The sequence below is a fragment of the Cavia porcellus genome, unplaced genomic scaffold (assembly GCF_034190915.1).
Source record: "Cavia porcellus strain 051 isolate PalLab524CR breed Dunkin Hartley unplaced genomic scaffold, mCavPor4.1 scaffold_57, whole genome shotgun sequence".
Lineage (NCBI taxonomy): Eukaryota > Metazoa > Chordata > Mammalia > Rodentia > Caviidae > Cavia > Cavia porcellus.
This window is the reverse complement of record NW_026947540.1, coordinates 2,448,264-2,455,882: the sequence shown is the minus strand read 5'-3', so window position 1 is coordinate 2,455,882 and position 7,619 is coordinate 2,448,264.

The following is a 7,619-nucleotide window of genomic DNA, read 5'->3' as shown; positions in this document are numbered from 1 at the left end:
CTCCACGAGGTATTCAGCATGAGGAGGTTAGGAAACATGCGGTGGCAATGTAGGATAGGATTCTGAAAAGCATCAAGAGGTGATGCGCATTGGAAGGGTTTCTAACATGCCATTCACTAGTAGGAGTGAGAAAAACATCATGGGGTGTTGTGAATCGCAGGGCCTGAATTAGATTAGGCAGTGAGTCGCAATGAAGGATCTAGCAAACAAGACGGGGTGGTGAGCATGGGGAGGTGAGGAAACATGAAGTGGCAATGTAGGATAGATTACTGAAAAACATCGCGGGGTGGTGCGCATTTTAAGGGTTTCTAACAGGCCATTCACTAGTAGCGGTGAGACAATCATCACGGAGTGATGTGAATATGAAGGCCTGACTTAGGATAGGCAGTGAGTGGCAATGTAGGATGGCGAAAAGCACCACGGGATGGTCAGCAGTGGGAGGTCAGGAATCATGCGGTGGCAATGTAGTATAGGTTTCAGAACAACATCACGGGGTAGTGCGAATTGTAAGGGTTTCTAACAGGCCATTAAATAGTAGGAGTGATAAAAACATCACAGGGTGGTGTGAATCAGAGAGCCTGAATAACGATAGGCAGTGAGTGGCAAAGTAGGATGGAGAAAAGCACCACGGGATGGTTAGTCTGGGGAGGTCAGAAAACATGCGGTGGCAATGTAGCATACGTTGTCAAAAACATAGCGGGGTGGTCACATTGTAAGGGTTTCTAATTGGCCATTCACTAGTAGGAGTGAGAAAAACATCACGGGGTGGTGTGAATCAGATGGCCTGGGTCACGATAGGCAGTGAGTGGCAATGTAGAATGGAGAAAAGCACCACGGGATGGTCAACATGGGGAGGTCAGGAAACATGCGGTGGCAATGTAGGATAGGTTTCTGAAAAACATCGTGGTGTGTTGAGCATTGTAAGGTTTTCCAACAGTCCATTCACTAGTAGGAGTGTGAAAAAAATCATGGGGTGGTGTGAATCGGAGGGCCTTAATTAGGATAGGCAGTGAGTGACAATGTAGGATGGAGAAGCACAACCGGGTGGTCAACATTGGGAGGTCAGGAAACATGCTGTGGCAATGTAGGATAGGTTTCTGAAAAACATCAAGAGGTGATGCGCATTGTAAGGGTTTCTAACATGCCATTCACTAGTAGGAGTGAGAAAAACATCATGGGGTGGTGTGAATCACAGGGCCTGAATTAGATTAGGCAGTGAGTCGCAATGAAGGATCTAGCAAACAAGACGGGGTGGTGAGCATGGGGAGGTGAGGAAACATGAAGTGGCAATGTAGGATAGATTTCTGAAAAACATCGCGGGGTGGTGCGCATTTTAAGGGTTTCTAACAGGCCATTCACTAGTAGCGGTGAGACAATCATCACGGAGTGATGTGAATATGAAGGCCTGACTTAGGATAGGCAGTGAGTGGCAATGTAGGATGGCGAAAAGCACCACGGGATGGTCAGCAGTGGGAGGTCAGGAAACATGCGGTGGCAATGTAGTATAGGTTTCAGAACAACATCACAGGGTGTTGCGAATTGTAAGGGTTTCTAACAGGCCATTCAATAGTAGGAGTGATAAAAACATCACAGGGTGGTGTGAATCAGAGAGCCTGAATTACGATAGGCAGTGAGTGGCAAAGTAGGATGGAGAAAAGCACCACGGGATGGTCAGTCTGGGGAGGTCAGGAAACATGCGGTGGCAATGTAGCATACGTTGTCAAAAACATAGCGGGGTGGTCACATTGTAAGGGTTTCTAATTGGCCATTCACTAGTAGGAGTGAGAAAAACATCACGGGGTGGTGTGAATCAGATGGCCTGAGTTACGATAGGCAGTGAGTGGCAATGTAGAATGGAGAAAAGCACCACGGGATGGTCAACATGGGGAGGTCAGGAAACATGCGGTGGCAATGTAGGATAGGTTTCTGAAAAACATCGTGGTGTGTTGAGCATTGTAAGGTTTTCCAACAGTCCATTCACTAGTAGGAGTGTGAAAAAAATCATGGGGTGGTGTGAATCAGAGGGCCTTAATTAGGATAGGCAGTGAGTGACAATGTAGGATGGAGAAGCACAACCGGGTGGTCAACATTGGGAGGTCAGGAAACATGCTGTGGCAATGTAGGATAGGTTTCTGAAAAACATCACGGGGTGGTGCGCATTGTAAGGGTTTCTAACAGGCCATTCACTAGTAGGCATGAGAAAAACATCACGGGGTGGTGTGAATCGGAGGGCCTGAATTACGATAGGCCGTGAGTGGCAATGTAGAATGGGGAAAAGCAACATGGGGTGGTTAGCATGGGGAGGTCAGGAAACATCCGGTTGCAAGGTAGGATAGGTTTCTGAAAAACATCTCAGAGTGGTGCACATTGTAAGTGTTTCTAAGAGGCCATTCATTAATAGGATTGAGAAAAAGATCACGGGGTTTTGTGAATCGGAGGGCCTGATATAGGAAAGGAGTGAATGGCAATGTAGGAAGGAGAAAAGCACCACGGGGTGGTCAGCATGGTGAGTTCAGGAAACATGCGGTGGTAAAGTAGGATATGTTTTTGAAAAACATCGTGAGGTGGTGCGCATTGTAAGGGTTTCTAACAGGCGATTCACTAGTAGGAGTGAGAAAAATATCACATGGTGGTGTGAATCGGAGGGCCTGAATTAGAATAGGCATTGAGTGGCAATGTATGATCGAGAAAAGCGAGACAGGGTGGTTAGCATGGGGAGGTCAGGAAACATGCAGTTTCAATGTAGGATATTTTTCTGAAAATGACTGCGGGGTCGTGGGCATTGTAAGTGTTTCTTACAGGGCATTCACTAGTAGGAGTGATAAAAATATCACGGGTTGTGTGAATCAGAGGGCTTCAATTAGAATAGGCATTGAGTGTCAATGTAGGATGGAGAAAAGCACCACGGGTTATTCAGAATGAAGAGGTTAGGAAACATGCGGTGTCAATTTAGGATAGGTTTCTGATAAACATCAAGAGGTATTGCGCATTGTAAGGGTTTCTAACAGGCCATTCACTAGTAGGAGTGAGAAAAACATCATGGGGTGGTGTGAATCGCAGGGCCTCAATTAGATTAGACAGTGAGTGGCAATGTAGTATCGAGCAAATCAAGACGTGGCAGTGAGCATGGGGAGATCAGGATACATGAAGTGGCAATGCAGGATAGGTTTCTGGAAAACATGGTGGGGTTTTGCGCATTTTAAGGGTTTCTAAAGGGCATTCAGTAGTAGGAGTGAGAAAAACAGAACGGGGTGGTGTGAATCGGAAGACCTGAATTGGGATAGGCAGTGAGTAGCAATGTAGGATGGAGAAAAGCACCACAGGGTGGTCAGCATGGTGAGGTCAGGAAATATCCGGTGGCCATGTAGGATAGGATTCTGAAAAACATTTCTGGGTGGTGCGCATTGTAAGGGTTTCTAACAGGCCATTCACTAGTAGGAGTGTGAAAAACATGATGGGGTGGTGTGAATAGGAGGGCCTTAATTTGATTAGGCTGTGAGTGGCAGTGTATGATCTAGCAAAGCAAGATGGGGCGGTGAGCATGTGGAGGTCAGGAAACATGAAGTGGAAATGTTGGATAGGTTTCTGAAAAACATCTCTGGGTAGTGCGCATTGTAAGGGTTTCTAACAGGCCATTCACTAGTAGGAGTGAGAAAAACATCACGGGGTGGTGTGAATCGAGTGGCCTGTATAAGGATAGGAAGTGAGTGGCAATGTAGGATGGAGAAGAACAACGGGGTAGTCAGCACGGGAGGTCAGGAAACATGCAGTTTCAATGTAGCATACGTTTGTGAAAAACATAGCGGGGTGATCACATTGTAAGAGTATCTAACAGGCCATTTACTAGTAGGATTGAGAAAAACATCATGGGGTGGTGTGAATTGGAGGGCCAGAATTAGATTAGGCAGTGAATGGCAATGTAGGATCTAGCAAAGCAAGATGGGGCGGTGAGTATAGGGAGGTCAGGAAACATGAAGTGGCAATGTAGGATAGGTTTCTGAAAAACATTGCGGTGTGGTGTGCATTGTAAGGGCTTCTAACAGGCCATTCACTAGGAGGAGTGAGAAAAACATTACGGGGTGGTGTGAATAGGAGGACCTGAATTAGGATAGGCAGTGAGTAGCAATGTAGGATGGAGAAAAGCACCATGGTGTGGTCAGCATGGGGAGGTCAGGAAACATCCAGTGGCCATGTAGGATAGGATTCTGAAAAACATCTCATGGTGGTGAGCATTGTAATGGTTTCTAAGAGGCCATTCACTAGTAGGAGCGAGAAAAACATCACGGGGTGGTGTGAATCGGAGGGCCTGATATAGAATAGGAGTGAGTGGCAATGTAGGATGGAGAAAGACACAACAGGGTGGTCAGCATGGTGAGTTCAGGAAACATGTGGTTGTAAAGTAGGATACGTTTCTGAAAAACATCGCGGGGTGGTGTGCATTGTAAGGGTTTCTGACGGGCGATTCACTAGCAGGAGTGAGAAAAACATCACGGGGTGGTGTGAATCGGAGGGCCTGAATTAGAATAGCCATTGAGTGGCAATGTAGGATGGAGAAAAGCACCACGAGGTGGTCAGCATGGGGAGGTCACTAAACATAGAGTGGCATTGCCTGATAAGTTTCTGAAAAACATCTCAGGGTGGTGCGCATTGTAAGGGTTTCTAACAGGCCATTAACAAGTAGGAGTGAGAAAAACATCATGGGGTGGTGTGAATCGGAGGGCCTGAATTAGATTAGGCAGTGAGTGGCAATGTAGGATGGAGAAAAGCACCATGGGGTGGTCCGCATTGGGAGGTCAGGAAACATGCGGTGGCAATGTAGGATAGGTTTCTGAAAAACATCTCTGGGTGGTACGCATGGTAAGGGTTTCTAACAGGCCATTCACTAGTAGGAGTGAGAAAAACATCATGGTGTGGTATGAATTGGAGGGTCAGCATTAGATTAGGCAGTGAATGGTAATGTAGGATGGAGAAATGTAAGACTGCATGGTGAGCATGGGGATATCAAGAAACATGCCGTTGGCAATGTAGGATAGGTTTCTGAAACACATCGTGGGGTGGGATGCATTGTAAGGGTTCCTAACAGGCCATTCACTAGTAAGAGTTAGAAAAACATCACGGGGTGGTGTGAATCGGAATAACTGAATTATGATACGCAGTGAGGGGCAATGTATGATGGAGAAAAGCACCATGGGTTGGTCAGCATGGGGTGGGCAGGAAACAAGCGGTGGCAATGTAGGATAGGTTTCTGAAAAGCCTCGCACGGTGGTGCACATTGTAAGGGTTTCAAACAGGCCATTCACTAGTAGGAGTGAGAAAAACATCACAGGGTGGTGTGAATCGGAGGGCCTGAATTAGAATAGTCATTGAGTGGCAAGGTTGGATGAAGAAATGCACCACGTGTTACTCAGCATGAGGAGGTTAGGAAATATGCGGTGGCAATGTAGGATAGGTTTCTGAAAAACATCAAGAGGTGGTGCGCATTGTAAGGGTTTCTAACAGGCCATTCACTAGTAGGAGTGAGAAAAACTTCATGGCGAGGTGTGAATCGCATTGCCTGAATTAGATCAGGCAGTGAGTGGCAATGTAGGATCTAGCAAAGCAAGACGGGGCATTGAGCATGGGGAGGTCAGGAAACATGAAGTGGCAATGTAGGGTAGGTTTCTGAAAAACATTGCAGGGTGGTGCGCATTGTAAGGGTTTCTAACACGCCATTCACTTGTAGCAGTGAGACAAACATCACGGAGTGATGTGAATATGAAGGCCAGAATTAGGATACGCAGTGAGTGCAATGCAGGATGGAGAAAAGCACCACAGGATGGTCAGCATGGGGAGATCAGGAAACATGCGGTAGCAATGTAGGATAGGTTTATAAAAAACATTGCGGGGTGGTGCGCATTGTAAGGGTTTCTAACAGGCCATTCACTAGTAGGAGTAATGAAAACATCACGGGTTGGTGAGAATCAGAGGGCCTAAATTAGTATAGACAGTGAGTGGCAATGTAGGATGGAGAAAAGCACCACGAGGTGGTCAGAATGGGGAGGTCAGGAAATATGAGGTGGTAATGTAGGGTAGGTTTCTGAAAAACATTGCATGGTGGTGAGCATTGTAAGGGTTTCTAACGGGCCATTGACTACTAGGAGTGAGAAAAATATCACAGGGTGGTGTGAATCGGTGGGCAAGCATTAGATTAGGCAGTGAGTGGTAATGTAAGTTGGCAAAAAGCAAGATGGCGTGATGAGTATGGGGAGTTCAGGGATCATGAAGTGGCAATGTAGGACATGTTCCTGAAAAAATCTCTGGGTGGTACGCATTGTAAGGGTTTCTAACAGGCCATTCACTAGTAGGAGTGAGAAAAACATCACGGGGTGGTGTGAATTGGAGGGCGTGAATAACGATAAGCAGTGAGTGACAGAGTAGGATGGAGAAAATCACCACGGGTTGGTCAGAATGGGGAGGTTAGGAAACATGCTGTGCCAATGTAGGATAGGTTTCTAAAAAACATCGCCGGGTTTTGCACATTGTAAGGGTTTCTAACATGCCATTCACTGCAAGGAGTGAGAAAAACAGAACGGGGTGGTGTGAATCGGAGGACCTGGATTAGGATAGGCAGTGAGTAACAATGTAGGATGGAGAAAAGCACCACAGGCTGGTCAGCATGGGGAGATCAGGAAACGTCCTTTGGCCATGTAGTATAGGTTTCTGAAAAACATCTCAGGGTGGTTTGCTTTGTAAGGCTTTCTAAGTCTCCATTTACTAGTAGGAGTGAGAAAAACGTCACGGGGTGGTGTGAATCAGAGGGTCTGATATAGAATAGGTGTGAGTTGCAATGTAGGATGGAGAAAAGCACCACGGGGTGGTCAGCATGGTGAGTTCAGGAAACATGCAGGGGTAAAGTAGGATACGTTTCTGAAAATCATCGCCGGGTGGTGCGCATTGTAAGCGTTTCTAACAGGCGATTCACTATTAGGAGTGAGAAAAACATCACGGGGTGGTCTGAATCGGAGGGCGTGAATTAGAATAGGCATTGAGTGGAAATGTAGGATGGAGAAAAGCATGACTGGGTGGTTAGCATGGGGAGGTCAGGAAACATGCAGTTTCATTGTAGGAGAGGTTTCTGAAAAACATTTCAGGGTGGTGTGCATTGTAAGGGTTTCTAACAGGCCATTCACTAGTAGGAGTGAGAAAAACATCACGGGGTGGTGTGAATCTGAGGGGCTCAATTAGAATAGGCATTGAGTGGCAATGTAGGATGGAGAAAAGCACCACGGATTATTCAGCATGAGGAGGTTAGGAAACATGCGGTGGCAATGTACTATAGGTTTTTGAAAAATATCAAGTGGTCGTACGCATTGTAACGGTTTCTAACAGGCCATTCACTAGTAGGAGTGAGAAAAACATCACGGGGTGGTGTGAATTGGGGGGCCTGTATTAGGATAGGCAGTGAGTGGCAATGTAGGATCTAGAAAAGCAAGACGGGTCGGTGAGCATGGGGAGGTCAGGAAATATGAAGTGGCAATATAGGATACGTTTGTGAAAAACATCGCGGGGTGGAGCGCATTGTAAGGGTTTCTAACAGGCCATTCACTAGTAGCAGTGAGACAATCATCACAGAGTGATGT